At 39.8% G+C, this 21,207-nt stretch overlaps 1 protein-coding gene across 1 annotated transcript in view; it reads right to left on the bottom strand.

The window, feature by feature from the left end:
- Positions 1 to 18,504, bottom strand: part of LOC127441515 (serine/threonine-protein phosphatase 2A regulatory subunit B'' subunit alpha-like) — a 152,200-nt gene extending 133,696 nt beyond the window's left edge. The window contains exon 1 of the mRNA XM_051699037.1: positions 18,364 to 18,504. The gene's annotated coding sequence lies outside the window, so the exon portion shown is untranslated. The remainder of the gene's footprint in view (positions 1 to 18,363) is intronic.
- Positions 18,505 to 21,207: the final 2,703 nt, after the last annotated feature.

The raw sequence follows: 21,207 nt of genomic DNA, 5'->3' as shown, positions 1-21,207 counted from the left end.
AGGCTTTGCATTACATAACCAACCACATTTATACATTTATTTGAGTGTGATCAAATTGTACAACTGATGCGTTGCTCTTGCAATGCAAAAGACCAGGATACGAGTCCTGAAGAGCTCGCGAGTCGACACGTGAGCCGAAAGGGTCACAGAAACACCACAAAATTATGTGGTTGCTTAATCGGTTTTTATCTAACATTTGCTTTATCTGACACGATCGGTTAGGTTTAAGGTTTAGGGTAGGGAGCTAGGTTTTGTTTATTTAAATCTTGACAGCCTATTAATCTTAAAGGAATAGTTACCCTTAAAGCAACCATTCACTTGCATTGTGTGAACCTAAAGAGTGACTTTTTGGTGTGACAACCAATAGGAGTGAAGAGAGTGTCTGTGGAGTTCATGTCACCCATCTCCTTTGAGATAATGGAGTCGAGTGCGGGCGAGACAGAGAAGATTCTGTGAGCAATTGTACTGTCCTGTATGATTCGTCTGTAACCACATGCATGGATATAATAAAAATGATGCATGGAAAAGAAACTGTCAGCAGTCTGAGTGAGTTTGATTCATGATAGATTGTTCATCTTACTAATAATATTATGCATTGAGCACTGCTGCAGGTTATATTAAACCGTCTCCCCTGCACAATGTGAATTTCTAGGGACAAGAAAACTGATTCCTTGTCAAATTAGAATTATATCTTAGTTTTACTAGAAAAAAGTCTCATCTGTGATCAGATTTTCAAAAAAATTGCTAGACGTGCAGTCCACCAATAACGTTACAGCGACAGCAGTAGAAACGCCCACTAGTGACTTCACAGTACAGAGCTTGTGGGCATTCCTACTGATGTCGCTATAACGTTATTGGTGGACTGCACGTCTGGACATATCTCTTGAAAATCTGATCACAGAGGAAGCAAAACTAAGACATCATTCTAATTTGACAAGGAATCAGTTTTCTTGTCCCTAAAAAAGCACATTCTGTAGGGGAGTGATATATATGAACTGTAGCAGTGCTCAATGTATCATATCATTAATAAGATGAACAATCTATCAATGTACAAATCAAACTCACTCAGACTGCTGAAAATTTATTTTCTGCCCATAATTTTTTATTATATACATGTATGTGGTTACAGACAAATCATACAGAACTGTGAAATCGCTCACAGAAACTTCTGTCTTGTCTTGCCTGCACTTGACGCCATTAACGGAGACAGAACGTGAGCATCACTGACACTCTCTTCACTCCTATTGGTTGTCGCTCCCAAAAGTCACTCCTCATTTGCATTAATGTAAACTTTTCTCAACTTTCTCAAGTCGATGGACACGCCCACATCTAGTTGCCAGATGTCGCTGTCTCTCGTGTCACCAGAAGTCACCAGCTCTCATTGAAAATGAATGACAACTAGTAGCTTTGTTGCTGGAAGTCGCTGCATGTGTGTACGGGGCTTTAGGGAGAACATTTAACTCGCTTTTAGCCCCACTCAGTGGACATTTCACCTCGGAACAGCAGAAATACTTGTGAAGAGCCACAAAGTATCATTTTGCAAAAGTTGCCACAGACAGAATGATGATTTGTCCAAAAGACAAACCAGCATTCTGACAGCACTAACACTAAAATTCTAAGGTTCAAAGATGGAAGATAATTTTTCAAGAACATCCCAGCCTCTGAGTACTGAATGGCAGCATTGGGCTGTTTCAGCTGTCTGTTTAAGTTGATCTCCTATGATCCACAGGGGTGCCATTACTTGTTGTAGATGCACTGGAAGTGTGTGAATCAGCCTGCAAGGCTGAATGCATAACAGCTACCCTGAATCCCATCTCAACGCACATGAACCACCTCACTATGGCCTCTGAGAGCCAACATCTGCTCTTTATCCAGCAAGACATCGCAATCAATAAACCACAACTGACTACAAGTCATCGAGGTGTCGGACCCATCAGTGTCTGAGGGAGGTGGCGATCATGAATAACATCAGCAGCCTCCATGGCCTGCATTTATGGAACGTGATAAAATTTTTAATGCTTGTTTTCTGTCCTCTCTTCTTTCCCCTAGGGACAGAACTGATTTATGATCTCTGCTTTCTCTACATTTCCCCACAGAGTGACAGAGCCATTAGGGTGGAGAAAGAGCATTTTCCCACAAGTGATGGGGAGGGGCATGGGGGACCCTGTTATGACCCCTGTCTGTTCCACAGCTGCTAGAGGGCTCTAAACATCAACTCTTTCACATGTCTTCATCACCTTCCGTTAAATGCTTTCCAAGCTGACCAGCGAGGCTGTGTGGGGATGGTATAAGGATAGATGAAAAAATGGCAATCACAAAAAGGATTTGGTCCTCTGGAGCTCTGGTTCTGTCCAGCCCAAGTGTGATTACAAAGCATTGAGGTGATGGAACTGAAAGAAAATGGTCATATATTTTGAAGGAGGTATAACAATCTCCTGCATTTGCTAAAAGCTCAGCATCCACCGGTCATTGTGTTCTGCTGTGGTGGTGACGCTTAGAAAGAAAATAAACAAGGAAGTGGGGCGGCAACCCTGTGATATTACTATTCCACATGCTCGCTGTTAACATGGACTCCATAGGTTTCTGGTCTTTCCATAATAAAAGACACTCTATCAGTTCACAATATACATCAACCAAACCAACTAATTTATCTCAGCGTCTTGCCATTAATAAGAACATGCCAGAGTATGATAATTAACATGGTTAGAGGTAACGCCTGCAATAAAACATTTAACATTGCCTTATAGACAAAAACCTACAAGGTGCTGTGCCATTCAAGCACAGCAATAAGAGAGGCATGTAACTAAAACCACACAATAGCTTCATTCTCTTTTTCTCTCTATTTTGCCCTCCTTCCTTTTGAATTTTCCTGTGGAACTCTTGGCAGCGCTCCTGACACTGAAAGAATGTATTTTCCTCCACGGCTGATTGGAGAACACAAAAGAGAGCAGTGTTACAACAGAGGACAACGATTGGCCACACAGAGCATGGACATTTACTCATCCCGCTGCATTCCACACGCTACAGGCCTGTGAAGTGACACCAGAGCTGCCCTGAGGAAACGCATTGCAGTGTTTCCCATTAATTATGGGTAGCCCACCACAGTCTAAATTGTCCTGCCACAGTTTCATAATGAACCGAAAATATATTTACACTTCTCATAATAACATAAAAGATCTCTAACGTTGTGTTTTGCGCTGTTGCTTCGGCAAAGCATCTCTCACTCCCAGTCAGTTAAACTCCATCTCATTTACCATGCATTGTGGGTGTGACTTTTTTGCCGTGTCATCACCATTCATATCTATACAACCCAGGGCTCGATATTAACGCTTGTCTGCTTGTCCGGGACAAGTGGATTTTTTAAGGGGCAAGTGAAAAAGAATTGTACTTGCCGACTGGACAAGCAGACTGATTAAATCATCAATTACAAAAAAATAACCGCCTATATTTGTGATAGCCTAGGCCTGTGTCACTTATTAGAAAGTTCATATTCTTATTCTGCTGCTGAAAGTAATCCAGAGCACATAATTTTTTAATTCGCTACTGATCTAGTAACAGCTGCGCCCTGTTTGATTGACAGGCAGCTATGTCTGTGTGCTGAACATACAACATTCATGTAAACACAGAGAGTGATGTCAAAAGTGAATGTAAACAGCAGAGAAAAAAGTAGATTTGTATTAAAATGTCAGAATTGTAAGTATAAATGTAAGCTAATAGACCTGCTGCTCTCTAGTGAGTCATTATAATAATCAAACAACCAGAAAAAGAAAATGAGAAAACACTCACTGCTCTTGACTGGGTAACTTTAGTAGCTTTAAAAATTATTAATGTATTATAATCATACAGTGAAGACCAGTAGTAGTTTCATGTTGTATTTCATTCTGAATGTTTACATGAATGCTTAATAGCCTACTGATGTTAAAAACCTTTAAAGCTGTTACAAAAGCACTGAATTTTCTTAATTTGTATTTTTTGTTCTATTATTTTTAATCTCTTTTCATTGCTGTCTTTTATTGTTATTTTATTACTGACTGTTAACTAGTCTTGAATAATTACTTAAGAACTTGAAACCATTCTTCCATTATTAACATATTAGTTAGTGTTATTATTTGTTGTGGAATTAAAACTGGTATTGAGAACCGTCAAATTTCACAAGACTCCTGAAATTTTGGTACTGTGATAATGTATAGCCTTTAAAGTACATGGTAGATCTTGCTGCAATAACATGGTGAAAAAGTAGATGTCATTCCACAGAAGTGGGAACAGCCCTGCTGTAAATGATGGCGATGGAGGCTTTTCTTTATTTGACTACCATAGGTAACAAACTAATTATCATATGACAAGCCTCCTCTCCTACCCACTGCAGTTTACATTTCTGTTGCAGAGCATTGAGTTGATTGCATATGTAGACTATTAGGTTGGGCATCGGTCATAATTTTAGAAAAATATACAACATAAACTTTGACATGTTACTTGAGCATGTAACTTAAATGTCCTTATTTTCTATCCAGACAAGTATCTTTTTTACTCTGACAAGTGAATGACCAATTTGCTTGTCCGGAGGACAAGCACATGACAATGCTTAATTTCGAGCTCTGCAACCAATGTGTTTATGATTAAATTATTACTAGTGCACAAAATTGTTTACAAGAGCACACATTTCTTCATCGATCTAGCCTCTTAATTTTGATCTCAAAGTGCACCAGATTGATGCTTTTAACTTTAAAATGTACAAAATTTTCTTACAGGGGAGCATGGCCCCAGACCTCTCTAGAGGGTCCGAGGTCAACCCACCACACTCTCACAAAATCCTGTGGGAAACACTGCAACATGCTGCGAGCGTGAAGGACTTCAGGCATTAGGCCCTTCTGCAGAAATGTGCATAATGTGTTTTTTATTTTTTCCTCTGGTTTTTCCCCTTTTTTCACCCAATTTGGAATGCCCAATTCCCAGTGCGCTTTTTTAAGTCCTCGTGGTTGCATCGCCTCAATCCGGGTGGCGGAGGATGAATCCCTGTTGCCTCCGCGTCTGAGACCATCAACCCGCGCATCTTATCACGTGGCTTGTTGAGCACATTGCCACGAAGACATAGCGCGTGTGGAGGCTTCACGCCATCCACCGCGGCATCCGCGCTCAACTCACCATGCGCCCCACCGAGAATGAACCACATTATAGCGACCATGAGGAGGTTACCCCATGTGACTCTACCCACCCTAGCAACTAGGCCAATTTGGTTGCTTAAGAGACCTGGCTGGAGTCACTCAGCACACCCTGGAACTCGAACTAGCGAACTAGCGAACTCCAGGGGTGGTAGCCAGCGTCTTTTACCACTGAGCTACCCAGGCCCCCCAGAATGTGGTTTCCTTTAAAAACACTCCAGCATATTGTTTGTTACTGGTTTGTTTCAGAATGAAACCAGCCCGATTACTGTAAAATTAAACTAAAGGACTAAAGAAATGAGAGTTTCAAATGATAGTTTTTCAACTTGAATAAAAGTTAGTGACATGGCCTTGTGAAAATGGCCACCCACCACACTGTGCAAAGAAACATTTCATCAGCAGACATGAGGGATGAATACAATGATCCTCATTGTATGATTGGCAAGTCGTACTACCACAAGAGACAAGATAAGACATCCGTAGATTATGTTATCTATTATGTCATACCCATTCAGCACTAAGGAATTCTGGTTCAGATTACTCTTCAAACACACATAAAATAGTCAGATTAGATAAGTAAGCAACATAGCTAAAAGGTTCCCAAGGGCATGAGCTTGACCTTGTACAAAACAGTAATCAAGCAAGCATTGGATTGCATAAAATCAAGCTTGTCATCAGACTTTTAAATTTGCAGCACCACTAAGATGGCCATCATTCACCAACTTACATTATAAATATGACTTTATTTATGACATTCTGGTCCAGTTTACTTCATGTGGAAAAGACTCACCTACTCATTAGCTGCACTTAAACCTGAGGCACACTCTTTCACATTTCAGGTTCCTCACGACTCTTGAGCATCTTGTTACCTCAAAGGGATCATCTGAATCACAGGAAAACTGCTCTCTACTTATAGATGTTCGCTGGGTTAAAACAGACAAGCCGTTTCTATGGCAATGCCTGAGTTTTAAATAAGTTGGAGGGAGCAGCTTTCAGATTTTCTCCTTACCTGCCATGCAATCTGAATGTTTGCACTCAAACTCTGGACTCATATGAGCACTATCCAAGCCACATCAGATTGAACGCACTATAAAAAACTGCTGTAAAAATACAGGGAATTTTGTACAGTAATGTACTGTTCTTCGTAAATACAGTTAAATGCTGTAAATGAGGATGCCTTTGAGGAGCAAAATATTAACAGCAAGCTACTGTTCAGTCTTACAGTATAATACGGTATTTTTTCTTTTTCAGTTAAATCAAACTTGCGTTTGACTCTGTTGCTTGACCCCGCCTATAACTCATTTGAGCATGCATCAACTAATTCAACACACAGTCAATATAAAGAAATAAAAAAATAGGCGTAAAATATTATAGATCAGTGATTTTAAGAAGAAGAGGAAGAATTGAAGAAGACGATTTTCACCCTGACTCTGACCCTGCCAGCACCAAAGTGGACGGAGCATTCACCTGCTGCATTCCTCCTCGCCTACATACAGTTAAGGTAACTGCGATCTCATCAAAGTCAGCGTTATCTTGTTATATCTTTTTTTTTTTTATTTACATTGCATTGAATGTTTTTGCCGAAGTGACAAGCCTAACAAAGTCAAAATTACCGCTTGACATTACTTGGACTTAACCGCATGTTGCAAGCATGCATGCACGTTTTCAGTTAACATTAGCTACTAGCTGCTGAGTGAACAAAATGTTATATATTTCCGTTGAATCACATTACCAGTAACGTGTCAATGTATTTGATTTTCATAGTTTTCATAGAATTTCTAAGCAGTCAAATCAACAAACTAAGTTAGCTAGCTTGGTCATTCACATTTAACTTATGTTAATTCTCAATCTAATCAAATGTGCAAGGAAAGATGTGATCCTCTGTTGATTTGTTGTAAAATCTGCATCAGAGACTATTTTACTATTTGTTGTGGGGCTGTTATTTCAAGTATAAAGGTTTGTAGGAAGTGTCATGTTGCTTTTCTCCCCACCTAGAGAGGGACTCTTTCTTGTTATGCGAGTTATTAAGTATTATTCTGTGAGAAAGTAGCATCAAGATTGTCTGTATTGGACCTGTGAGATTATTTTGCTTTAAAGGCCTGTAGACTGCAGCAAAAAGATGATAACTTGCAACATATGTGCTAAGACCTGCAGCAATATATTTGCATATGTCAGGCACATGAGAACTCATAGTTTTTTTGTCTAATGCATCTTTTAAGTGTGGTTACCCTGAATGCACGAGAGCTTTTTCTACGTTTTCAGCCTTCAAGTTTCACACTTACCGCCATAAAGATGGAAAGAATAGGACTAAACTGGATAGTGCAGGAGATTTAACATGTCATATTGACTGGTGTAGCTCTAAATGTGAGGATATCCGGGGTCTTCTCTTACATCTGAAAAGTCATATTACCGAAGGCAAGACATGCCCTTTCATACAATGTGACGAAAAATGTATAGTGTCAGAAAAGTATAAACATTACATGCTTATAGAGTAATACACTAGATAGTTATACAGAACGTTATTAAGTTGCTCTCACGTCTGCCGTGTTTGCCAATAAAGGTAATTTTGGAATTTGAATTTGATATCAAAAGAGAGGGGGATAGAGAGAGAAGGAAACACAGAAATAGAGTAATAAATTAGTTCAAAATGAGATCATCCTCTCATAATTATGAGACACAGAGGTCATTATCATAAGAAAACATCTTAAGACTTTTTATTTGGTCAGTGCGATGGGTTCCTGTGCAAATAATCTTTACTTACCACACCTAATATCTTATATGCTTTCTCCGTTTTTACATTTTAGGCGCGTCATTGGTATAAACCCCAAGAGAGGAACAAAGGCCAGCCAGGTGAAGGTGATGTCCAAGAAGACAGGGAAGCTGGTCCAGAAAAAGGCAGCAACTGTGAATCCTCATGTGGCCACCCTTATAAAAAACCTCATGGACTTTGAGTGGGGCTTATGTAGTCCACAACACATCTCCACACAGGACCTTACTTTCACAAAGGAACAGTCCACACTGTAACCAGATGTTCATCAGAATCAGAATCTGAGCTTTATTGCCAAGTATGCTTACACATACAAGGAATTTGTCTTGGTGACAGGAGCTTCCAGTGTACAACAATACAAAAACAGCAGCAAGACATAGATAATAATAAAAAATTAAAAATAAAACTAATTATACACATACGTACAGACACACACATACATACACACATACACATGGGTAGTACAAATCTAATACAATCTGTTATGTACAGAGCAAATACAAATATTTATGTACAGTGCAAATACAAATCTGTTATGTACAGTGCAAATGTTTTTTTGTTTTTTGTTTTTCAGAGGAATGAAATGGCAGAAGAGGTTGGATGTGTTGGATAAATATAAAAAAGACTAAACTGTGTATTGTACATAGTTATTGCTCAATGGGGCAATTTAACTGTTCATGAGATGGATAGCCTGAGGGAAAAAACTGTTCCTGTGCCTGACGGTTCTGGTGCTCAGAGCTCTGAAGCGTCGGCCAGAAGGCAACAGTTCAAAAAAGGTAGTGGGCAGGGTGAGTGGGGTCAAGAGTGATTTTTCCAGCCTTTTTCCTCATTCTGGAAGTGTATAGTTCTTGAAGGGGGGGCAGGGGGCAACCAATAAACCTCTCAGCAGTCCGAACTGTCCTTTGTAGTCTTCTGATGTCTGATTTTGTAGCTGAACCAAACCAGACAGTTACTGAAGTGCAGAGGACAGACTCAATGACTGCTGAGTAAAACTGTATCAGCGCCTGTGGCAGGTTGAATTTCCTCAGCTGGTGAAGGAAGTACAACCTCTGCTGGGCCTTTTTCACAATAGAGTCAATGTGGGTCTTCCACTTAAGGTCCTGTGAGATGGTAGTGCCCAGGAACCTGAATGACTCCACTGCTGCCACAGTGCTGTTTAGAATGGTGAGGGGGATCAGTGTTGGGGTGTTTCTCCTAAAGTCCACAATGATCTCCACCGTTTTGAGCGTGTTCAGCTCAAGGTTGTTTTGACTCCACCAGACAGCCAGCTGTTCAACCTCCCTTCTGTATGCAGACTCATCGTCATCTCGGATGAGGCCAGTGACAGTGGTGTCATCTGCAAACTTCAGGAGCTTGACAAAGGGGTCCTTGGCGATGCAGTCATTGGTGTAGAGGGAGAAGAGTAGTGGGGAGAGCACACATCCCTGGGGGGCACCAGTGCTGATTGTACAGGTGCTATAAGTGAGTTTCCCCTGTCTCACAAGCTGCTGCCTGTCCGTCAGAAAGCTGGTAATCCACTGACAGATAGACATGGGAACAGAGAGTTGGTGTAATTTATTCTGGAGTATAGCTGGGATGATGATGTTGAAAGCTGAACTGAAGTCCACAAAAAGGATCCTTGCATATATCCCTGGTCTGTCCAGATGTTGCAGGATATGATGCAATCCTTTATTGACTGCATCATCCACAGCCCTGTTTGCTTGATAAGCAAATTGAAGGGGATCTAGAAAGGGTCCAGTGATGTTCTTCAGGTGGGCCAACACCAGTCTCTCAAACGATTTCATGACAACAGATGTCAGGGCGACAGGTCTGTAGTCATTAAGTCCTGTGATTTTTTTGGTTCTTTGGGACAGGAATAATGATTAAGCGTTTGAAGCAGCATGGGACTTCACACTGCTCCAGTGATCTATTGAAGATCTGTGTGAAAATGGAGGCCAGCTGGTTAGCACAGGATCGAAGACACGCTGGTGAGACGCCATCTGGGCCTGAAGACTTCCTTGTCTTTTGTTTCCAAAAGGCGTGGCTCACATCATCTTCAGAGATCTTAAGTGCAGGTTGAGTAGCAGGAGGGGGGAGGAGGGGGGTTGCAGGAGGTGTTGGTGTGAAGTGAAGGTCAGAGTGGGTGTGGGGTGTGAGATTGGGCCTTTCAAATCTGCAGTAGAACACATTCAGGTCATCAGCCAGTTGTTGGTTCCCTACAGGGTTGGGGGTAGGATTCCTGTAATTTGTGAGTTGTTTCATGCCACTCCACACTGATGCAGGGTCGTTAGCTGAAAACTTGTTTTTCAGCTTCTCAGAGTATCTCCTTTTAGCCACTCTGATTTCCATGTTCAGTGTGTTCCTGGCCTGATTGTACAAGACTTTATCCCCACCCCTGTAAGCATCCTCTTTGGCCTGACGAAGCTGCCTGAGCTCTGCTGTAAACCACGGTTTGTCGTTGTTGAACTTTAAATAAGTCCTAGTAGGAATGCACATATCCTCACAGAAACTGATATATGATGTAACAGTATCTGTGAGCTCATCCAGGTCTGTGGCTGCAGCCTCAAAAACACTCCAATCTGTGCAATCGAAGCAGGCTTGTAGTTCCTGCTCTGCTTCATTGGTCCATCTCTTTACAGTCCTTACTACTGGCTTGGTTGATTTTAATTTCTGCCTGCAGGTTGGAAGAAGATGAACCAGACAGTGATCAGAGAGTCCCAAAGCTGCTCTAAGGACAGAGCGATATGCATCCTTTATTGTTGTGTAACAATGATCCAGTATGTTCCTGTCTCTGGTGGGGCATGTGATGTGCTGTTTGTATTTGGGCAGTTCACATGTGAGATTTGCTTTGTTAAAATCCCCAAGAATAATAATAACTGAGTCCGGGTATTGTTGTTCCATGTCTGTGATTTGATCAGCCAGCTGTTGCAGTGCTGTGTTCAAACACGCGTTTGGCGCGATATACACACTCACCAGAATTAATACAGTTAATAAAGAGCCCTTTATTAGGACAGCACATCCTCTTTAACGTTGTTACATCTGTACACCAACTTTCATTGATATAAAAGCGTGTTCCACCGCCTCTTGTTTTCCCCGTTAACACCGTGATGTGATCCACTCTGAACAGCTGGAAGCCCAGCAGATGTAACGTGCTGTCCGGAATGGCTTCACTCAGCCAGGTTTCTGTGTAGCACAAGGCAGCAGAGGTTGAAAAGTCCTTGTTTGTGCGGGTGAGGAAATGTAGTTTGTCCGTTTTGTTAGGAAGAGAGCGGAGATTCGCTAAGTGAATACTCAGCAGCTCTGTTCGAAATCCGTGTCAACGGAGTTTGACCAGCGCACCGGCTCGTCTTCCTCGCCTGCGTCTCTTGAACAGCAGAGCTGCGCCTCCAACTAAAATGTCTAGCTAAACGTCGGAATATTCAAAAACCGGGAAAAGATTGTCTGGTACATGCTGTCGAATGTTCAGCAGTTTGTCTCTGTTAAAACTGACTGGAAAAAGATTACTAAACACAGGACAAACAAACAAAAACAACAAAAGAACTGAGGAGCTCCACACCGAGGCAGCAGTAATTTTTCATGCCATAATTTTAAGGTGACAAGTCTCAGCATTGTGTTCTGTTCAGTTAAGTTGTCTCAGTTGTGAAGTTCCAGGTTTGTTCTTTAACTCGCTTTCTATTGCGCATTATCATAATGAAAGATGGATACTGAAGGCAGGGTACATTAAGTGGTATGCAAGTTGTATACAGATTGTTGAGAGCCTGTTTGACATTATTAACTGTTCTTATGGATTGTATTTTACAAGAATTTCATTACTTGAAATTTGTTAGCTACTGAATGTGTTTGATGCGTAATGTTATATGGCCATCTCTTGTCATAGAAAAAAGGAAACTGAATTCTGGGTACATGGACTAGGACATGCAGATTGAGAACCTGTTCAGCATGAGGAATGGTGTTTTTAGGGATTGTATTTTACAAAAAATTAATTGTGTTTGATACTGTATTGGCATTGAATGTGTTTGATACTGTATTGGCATTAATAAAAGCCTAATGTTGTAAGGCCATCTCTTGTCTGAGCCATTTCTATCCAATCAATTTTCAGGTGTTTTAATTTTAGAATGTAAAATTTTTAAATCATTAGCTTCTAGCAGTGTTATACTGTAAAGATCACATTATACAGTACTTTAATTTTACAGTAATAAACAGTTTATGAAGATTACATTAGGAACACTAAAATAACAGTATAATGGCAACCAAACTGCTGACAGGATTATACTGTAAAGCTTATATTTTATTCAGTACAGTACTGTAATATTTTTTACAGTAATAAACTGTTGTTGTAGATTACAGTAGGTACACTATAGAATAACAGTTTTATGCTGGCAAATGTAGCTGCCAGTACTTTACTGTAACTTAACGGGGACATTTTTTTTTACAGTGCGGATAAGAGTTTTTTTTTTTTTTTTTGAGGAATTCCTGGTGCTGTTTTGACTCCTTTACACATTTTATTAGCTCTTCATTTGTACTCATCTGGTACAAATACCACCATATATACACATATAAATCTAACGAGCGCATTTCGCCCAGCAGCCAGCATTGTTTTGGATGTTCGGCAAGTTCCGTCGCAAAATATACATCATAAAAGCTGTCCAATCAGTTTGTGATTTTTTTCCTGATGCCTTTTGTTTTGTTTCTGGTGTTAAAAATGCCAGTGTGAATGCTAAGCAAACCAGGACTAAATGTATCATTTTCTTTTTTGGTCCGGACCAAGAGGGCCAAGAGAACTGAACTAAGTGTGAACACACCCTCGGAAACAAATGTGGAGGATACAAACCAACTCCCTCCACACCAGGGAATATGTTCCATAAATCCCTTTCTGCCATGCTCTACCTAGATTCTGCACAAAAGCAATGGCCAGATCTCAACAGAGACAGCAATAATGTCTGAGATTTGCTAAGATCTGTTGTTATGGTTTCAGAAAGATTTGATCATAACCCTACTATTCCACTGGGCATTTCCAGAGAACTGTCACTTCTTATTCTGCAAGCCTCAGATCTCCAATTGCAGCGAGTCTGTGCCACGCACATACAAGTCGCAAGCCACTAGTTATATTCAGGGCATAGACAGCAGTGTTTTGTCTGAGCTTTATGGAAATAACTGCGAAAAGAGCAGGGCCTCATGCAGCCAGAACTTTTTTGCATCTAAATTGAACTATATTAAGAATCAGGAGCCTTCTTGGGAAGCCTTTCACCCACAGGGACTCTGTGGTTTGCTGAATGAAATCTCTAATGGTTTGAGAAACATTGTGGTACGGAAATACCTTCGCTCTGAATGGAAGTATATAGGCAGAGGGTGCAAATAATGAATGAACAAATTAATCTTGATGGTGAGATCACAATCCTTTGCCATTTGCCACAGGGTTTTCTTAACGCTGTACTTACCCTGAGATGGCTGTCCGTATTGATGTAAACCAACCTGAGGCAATCCATTTTAATCAGCACAGACACCATGCATACAATGAGAGAATCATGCTGGGTGAGGCTCACAGAAAGGAAGAAGCTGGCACAGTGTCTTCCATTGAGGCTCTGTGCCTACCAAGCCATTTTGGTTTATAAACACAAGTTGTGTTGTAATCCAAACATGTCATTACAGATGTCATGCTAAGAATGGAGGAGGTACATGGTGACTTATGGGAGTGTTTGGTAAAAAACACTCCCAAATGAATGAGCTATACACATTACCTGTTGACTGCAAATATTTAACATTTCACTGCTCATCCAAAAATTGCATTTCTTTGGTGACACATTCTCAAAGGTTTATTTTAACAGTGCCCTAAGACAAAGGTGGTTGACTCTCACAAAACCTGCGATATCCTGGTCTTATTTTACTACAAAATCAAAAGAAAAAAGAATAAATTATATTTGCTTATAGAAAATGAAGCCTGTTTGTAAGGCCATTCATATTTTTTACATTGTGACATTTATTTTCATGAATGAGCACATTTTACCACTGAATTGTTACTACCACAATGTGAAAAATAATTATGGATGATTTAAATTGCAGTATTATTAGAAGAATTTATACATCACAGTAGTACTCCCTTTCGACTAGGGATGTGCAAGACTTGTTGAATAGTTGACTAAATGGTATTGATGCTGCTAGTGGACACTGAAATTACAAGTCGATCAATATTTTTCCCCATTAAACTGTTTTTACACATGCTTTATATTTTTACAAAGAATGCGCTTCAATTACTGTCTTGTTAATGTTATATTTTAAATATAATTAATAATACAATTATGAAAAAGATGTAATGCCCGACCGGCAGTATTAAAATAGACTGATACTAAACAGTACTACTGATGTTTATTTAGCTATTTATTTTATTTGTATTTATTCTTTATTTAAATGGTCAGCAATTGACTGATACTAAACATACAGTACTGATGTTTATTTAGCTATTTATTTTATTTGTATTTATTCTTTATTTAATTGGTCAGCAATTGACTGATACTAAATAGTACTGATGTTTATTTAGCTATTTATTTTATTTGAATTTATTCTTTATTTAAATGGTCAGCCATTGACTGATACTCAACATACAGTACTGATGTTTATTTAGCTATTTATTTTATTTGTATTTATTCTTTATTTAATTGGTCAGCAATTGACTGATACTAAATAGTACTGATGTTTATTTAGCTATTTAGTTTATCTGAATTTATTCTTTATTTAAATGGTCAGCAACTGACTGATACTGAACATACAGTACTGATGTTTATTTAGCTATTTATTGTATTTTATTCTTTATTTTCTCAGTGTTCATTTCTAGAATTTGTTGACAATGTATAATAATAAATGTCAAATATTCTTTGATAAAAATATTTGTTTAAGAAAGCAGCCTTCTGAGTACCTTTGCATAGTCATATCGGTGCACAATCCACATAGAAAATGTCTGTTTTCATTCCAGCTCAAAAATTAACTATATCGGCAATCTATGAATTTTCCCCCTCTAAAATCGATATCGGTCTCAAAAATCCCATATCGGTCGGGCTCTAAAATAACGTTTAATTTCACCTCTCATGCATTTCATCTCTCACTTGTGACATGCACAGGAAAATGTCTATCGCAAGACGAGCAAAGAATCTTTGGAAATCACTTCGGTGATGGTGCAGGAAAGCGGATTTCCAAAAGGTTGGCTTGCAAGTCACTATGGGTGGGGTTTTTTTGTGTTTTTTTTTTTTTACATCAGAACTGTTATTGGTTAACACTCTTAACCGAACAGCTATCATATTAGATCACAGGCTAATGCATGTTGTGAAATACAAGCAACTTTTTCAGCACATTATTTTATCGTAGATTTTGTTTACCTGTTAATTATTTTCAACAATGTCCTGACTGTTTTAATATGTTTAGTAATTTTACTTGGTGAATTCCATTTAGAACAGGCTGTTAGGGTTGCTTAATTGGTCCTGCACTATTCATATAATTGTTTCAATAAATATGCCTGTATTCGCTAACGTTGATTCAGTGAATGCGTGTCATGTTCTATATCTTATGTACAATGATCATAATGCAAGGCAAGCACGTCGCAGATAAATGCCCCTTTTCAGCGGAATTTAGTGTCATATTTGGATGGTGGAATAGATTAAGTATTTTAAATGGGTCGCATAAACACCATTTATTTTTTTACTGTTTTCTGAGGGATCCTTTCTTTTTAGACAAGTGAAATTAGTCTTTCCGCACATCCCTAATTTGGACTGCCTTTCATTTTAGCTGATTCTATTAAATACAATCATTGTACAACAGCATCTTTTTTACTCTTATACAGTAAAAACATGGCTGTGTTACAATAATTACAATCATCACTAAAATCAATAGGAATAGTACAAGTAAAAGGTCTGGACACAGTTGAGGGGGAAAATGTGCTTAACAGTCCTGAACATAATGTTCAAAAATCTAAGGCAAAAAATCTTAATGGTCCTCCTAAATGTAGGCTTCATTTTCTTTATGCAAAATATAATTTCATTTTTTTAGGGGTTAAATATTTCCAGAACATTTTCTTGATAGGATTTGTGAGAATAACCCAAGTTCATTTTCAGTTTAATTACAAACCATCAAAACCAGACAAACAATCAACATTCAGTTGATTCTGTCTCTGCTTCTTGTATCTTTGATATTCTCCTTATGAGGTAAGAGCAAACAGGCAACAGCCCTGCTGGGAAAAGCTGTTAAGTCTGAGGAGTTCATGAGATGGTCAGGGCTGTCTGCCTCTTCTGAAGATCTTGTCCAGGTGTGGCCTCCATGGAAGCCACTTTAATGTCCAGCTGTCATTTCCTGTCCTGCACATGGTGGGACAACAATTCAAATCTACAGCATGCAATAGTATAGCAGTGCTCATTCACTGAGAGATTACTTCTGATACATACTACAACAGGAGCTGCTGTTAAACACACTTTACAAAGAGACCTTCATAGATCCAGCATGGCTTACATTGATTAAACAGTGCTGCTGCTAACCTCCCTTTACTTAAAAGTTGTTTAATCTAGGCTCTAGAAAAAAAAGAGCATAAATGCAAGCAAGTAGTACACCCCGAAATAGACTGTATGGTCCAACAAATGCTTCCAAAAATTATGAGGTTTGCTTTGCTTAAATAAAACAAAGCCAAGAGGAAATAGATTGACTTTGCAAGCAACATAATTGTATACCTCCAAAATTGCTACGTGCAAGTCTTTGCGAGTGTGTGCAATTCTGCATGCATGCTCTTCATACATTACTCCATATCTGCAAAAGATCACTGATCAGGTCCATTTCACAGCTTCAAACCCATGTTTTTATATCTGTCATTCATCACGACGCAGTCTTTTCCTGACACTGAGATAGAGCAATTTACTCAAATGTTTTCTATTCAGCCTGTTTGAAAATGAGTTAAAAAAAACCTTAAGCTAATTTGTTTTTCATTTCACCATACCATTATTTTCAGCTATCCCTTTTTATATAATCTGTAATCACAGCCTAGTCTCTTCCTATGGTATCAGTCTACAAGCAGCCCTGTGGGTCTGTGGACGGACTTCTCTGCAGGGCCACACATATGTACTGTAGGAGGTGCCCATTGTAAGGGTCAGTGGTTCAGCACTGGCCACCACATCAAGTTTAATGAGCTTCAGTCAATAGCGAGCTAAGGCAGGATGGACTACAGTGGGAAGAGTAACAAACCACAGCTGGCCAAACCTCGCCAAAAAGCACTCCACTGTGGCCCACTGGCAGCCAGTCAAGCCTGTGGAGTGTCTGAATGGCTGTATGTGTGGAGAGGAATCAAACCAGGTGGCGAATGACTTCACTCTCGGGATGCATATTAGGAAGCATATTTTCCAGATATTAGCGCTACTGAATAATTCAGTCTTGCGAATGTGTCCAAGTGGCAAAAGAAACGTGTTTTAGAAATAACAGGCTGTGATTGACCCAGAACGATCAATTCCGGCACTTAGGAAGTGATTAATGCAAGAGAGCCCCAAGCTCTGATCAGGTGCTACTTTGGGCTAATTGGAGAGAGGAAACGATCTTGAGGCTTACCAGCCGTATCAGTATCTGTCAAGTTATCAGGCTAGTGACAAAGAACAGAGCACAGCTCAAGGTTACGCTCGAGTGGGACAGGCATGCGTTTAGTGCAGGCGGGATGCCCAACTGCACCCACAGCAGAGAGACCCCACTGGGATATTTATAAAGACAGCATGACAGAGATCTGATCTTTCCAAGATGCACAGGACACAAGTGCTGTGCCAGTTCCTACTGCTCAAGGATGAGTTAAACACCACCTCAGTAAAACTAAGCATATAATTGAAATGTATGAAAACTTGAATTAAAGACAAAACAAAGGCTTTACTCAGTGACACTCACTCAGCCAGCAGCAAACTATGAAACTGAATGCAAGTGGTAAAGAAACAATATAGATTGAGGTGATAAAATGAATGCAATAACAGTTCCAGATCTTGTAATTTTAGGGAAATACAATATGGAAGAGAGAAAATACTCGTTCATTCTAGTAAATTATTAGTCCATTATGTCAGTGAAATTGACAGCACATACACCACAACAGTGAACCTGCAAGCAACCAGAAATAATATAATCTGTCTGTTGACTGCAGAGGAAACCAGGCGAATGAAGCAGTCAGTTTACAATTATCCTGACTGCTCGCGTGAAAGAGTTTGAGTGTCACATAGTAGATGAGGTAAAATCACTCCACAATCAAAACAGTGTGTGAAACTCAAAAGACAGCGCAATATCACCTCAAAAACAATCGCCCGTGACTTTAATGAAAGCCCAACTTCGACAATAAAGCCCATTTGAACTTCAGTCTGAGTAACGGAGGCATTTTAATTCACAAACACGTATAACTTATACTGTAATGTAAACGCAAGCAATCGTGAGCGGTAAACAGACGATATATCGACAAACACGTACCGTCTCGCTCCGGGTTTAAGGCAGGTCATCTGTGTTTTTAGGGCAGTCCAATATCCATAGCGATAGTTTCATATCTAATGTGTCAACACGGGGTTTAGTGAAGTAACAGCGTTACGCCTCGCCGTACAGACTCTGCGCGCTGACAGCAGCCAGTGCAGAATGAGAAAAGCTGCGGCGCGCGAGGACAGGGCAGTTCCTGAACGCGAGACAGGGGTCGGGAATTTCTGAACGGTGACATGAACGACAAACGCTGAGAAAAAACACGTCACACTTACCAGACTAAACCGGATAGATAGATAGATAGATAGATAGATAGATAGATAGATAGATAGATAGATAGATATTCTAATGTTAACATTTACAGTATTTTAATTGTCTTTGAGTTTCAGTTCTGAAAAAATAACCAAAAATAGTCCATCTTTAATTATATGTAATACAGTTTTATCTAAGGATTTGAAATTCAGCCAAAATGAAATGATAACAGGTCTAAATGCTTTTGTAAGGCACTGTATAAAAAACATACATTGTAAAAGCCAAGGTATTCAGTTTTCAAAAATTCAAATTTTCCTTGATCTTTTAACATATAAGAGGTCATTGTACTATTAAAACATACTGTCATTTTCAGAGCTCAAAAAATTCTCCTCAATGGAAAAAAACAAAACAAAAGAAGCATTTGTTGAAACCAAGCTGCCAAAAATAATTGTTTTCTACTATCAGAAAGACTTGAGATTGTTGGAATAAATGTGAATAAAATGATACTTTTATCACCGTCCTATGGTTCAGCACTCCGATGTTTGCTTGAACCGTCAGATCCTGCCAAAAGCAGGTTCCTATTGGAAGTGATGATGGCAGGGGAGCAGAGTGGAGCTCACCCCTGCCCAGGACGGGACCTAAACTAGTGGTGATGGGGTGGAGGGGGTGAACGCAACGGGAGTACACTATGAAAACAATGAGAGGCAGCTGAGCGGGCTATAAAGCGGGGGCTGAATTGTGATTGAATGGATGCCTGATAAAATGAATCCCGAGATCTTCCTGCTAGAACTACGCTTATGCTTACATTTCCTCCACATTGTGATGTCACACTGTGGTATATATTTGCATCTGACCACCTCCACAGCAAGACATCAAGGCCTAATTTATCATCTAATTTCAGTTGCTATGTATAATTTAATTTTACTTAAACCGACTGATCTCAGTTCAGGACACTCTGGGCTGTCATTTAAGGGATAACTTTTCATGCACCGAGTCATGTGACAAAACAACATGACGCAGATCAGAGCGGAGTTTGTCTTTAGGAGAAACGCCAAAAAAACTACATCTGGTGAGAAAACCTCATTAAGTTTTTACACTGAAGCCTGTTTTAGTCAAAAGAGTCTCTAGTTTTATCTGATATGCCGTTTTAAATTTTTTAGAGATGTATTATGAAACGGCACACTGTTAAACACAGTAACCAGTATAGAAGACTAAAGCGCTATTTTTTTTTAGAAATTCTAGATTCGCTGAACTTTATCACACTGAGAATCAATGGGTTCATCCAAAAGTTGAAAAATGTTGCTTGCAGAAGCTTTATATGGAGAAGAAAATAAGGTGAATTTCGAACAGTTCTGAGACCAGTGCAGACAGACAGCACACTGGAGGTTAAGTCATTCACTAAATAGGGAGCAAGGGAGCAGCTCATAGCAAAGTGCATTCACTCCAAACTTCCAGTTTAGTTCAGTTTCAGGTTGCAGATGATGTTTGGACCTCTCAACATGGCTGGCAGTCATGGGACAATGGTAATCATTACATAGATTCAGATAGTAATTTAGCAATTTTATAATGCTAAATTTTATTTTAACATGGTTGGCTGTGATTGGATGATGCTGACCATTATTTTGAAACAGAATTAATTATGCTAATTTCTGATTAGTAAAATGTTTCAAAACTGGCTATAACTTGTTTGTTTGACATTGTATCCATTGTATCCAGAGTTCCCTATCTGTCACTCACTCGACGTTGTGTCGATGTAGTGACACTAGGGGTCACTCTTGGGAGCCGAGACACCTCTGGTCTTTGATAAAAGGCTAATGAAAATTGGCGAGTGGTATTTGCATGCCACTCCCCCGGACATACGGGTATAAAACAGGACATATCTACTCTCTCCTCGCTGGGCATCACAGGAACTGTGTGTGACTGGTTTAATTCCTATCTCTCAGGTAGGTCCTTCAAGGTAGCCTGGAGAGGTGAGGTATCCAAGCCACATCAGCTACTTACTGGGGTACCTTAGGGATCAGTGCTTGGGCCACTTCTCTTCTCTATATACACAACATCACTGGGACCCATCAGGCACATGGTTTCTCTTACCACTGCTACGCTGATGACATGCAACTCTACTTGTCTTTCCAGCCCAACGACACCACAGTGACTGCTCGAATTTCTGCCTGCCTGGCGGACATCTCGGCCTGGATGAAGGAGCACCACCTGCAACTCAACCCAGCCAAGACTGAACTCCTTGTCTTTCCAGCTAATCCTGCTGTTGAACACAACATCACCGTGCAGCTGGGTGCAACTACAGTAATGCCTTCCAAATCGGACCACATGTCACAGACCACAAGATCATGTAGATTTACACTCTACAATATCAGGAAGATAAGACCCTTCCTCTCTGAACATGCCACACAACTGCTTGTCCAGTTACTTGTCATAACTAGACTGGACTACTGTAATGCTCTCATTGCAGGCCTCCCTGCATTTGCAATTAGACCCCTGCAAATGATCCAGAATGCATCAGCACGTCTGGTCTTTAATGAACCAAAGAGAGCACATGTTACACCACTCCTTGTCTCTCTCCACTGGCTGCCGGTT

Source organism: Myxocyprinus asiaticus, chromosome 5 (assembly GCF_019703515.2).
Source record: "Myxocyprinus asiaticus isolate MX2 ecotype Aquarium Trade chromosome 5, UBuf_Myxa_2, whole genome shotgun sequence".
Classification (NCBI taxonomy): domain Eukaryota; kingdom Metazoa; phylum Chordata; class Actinopteri; order Cypriniformes; family Catostomidae; genus Myxocyprinus; species Myxocyprinus asiaticus.
The sequence above is the reverse complement of the archived record's forward strand: the minus strand, read 5'-3'. Positions and strand labels throughout refer to the sequence as shown.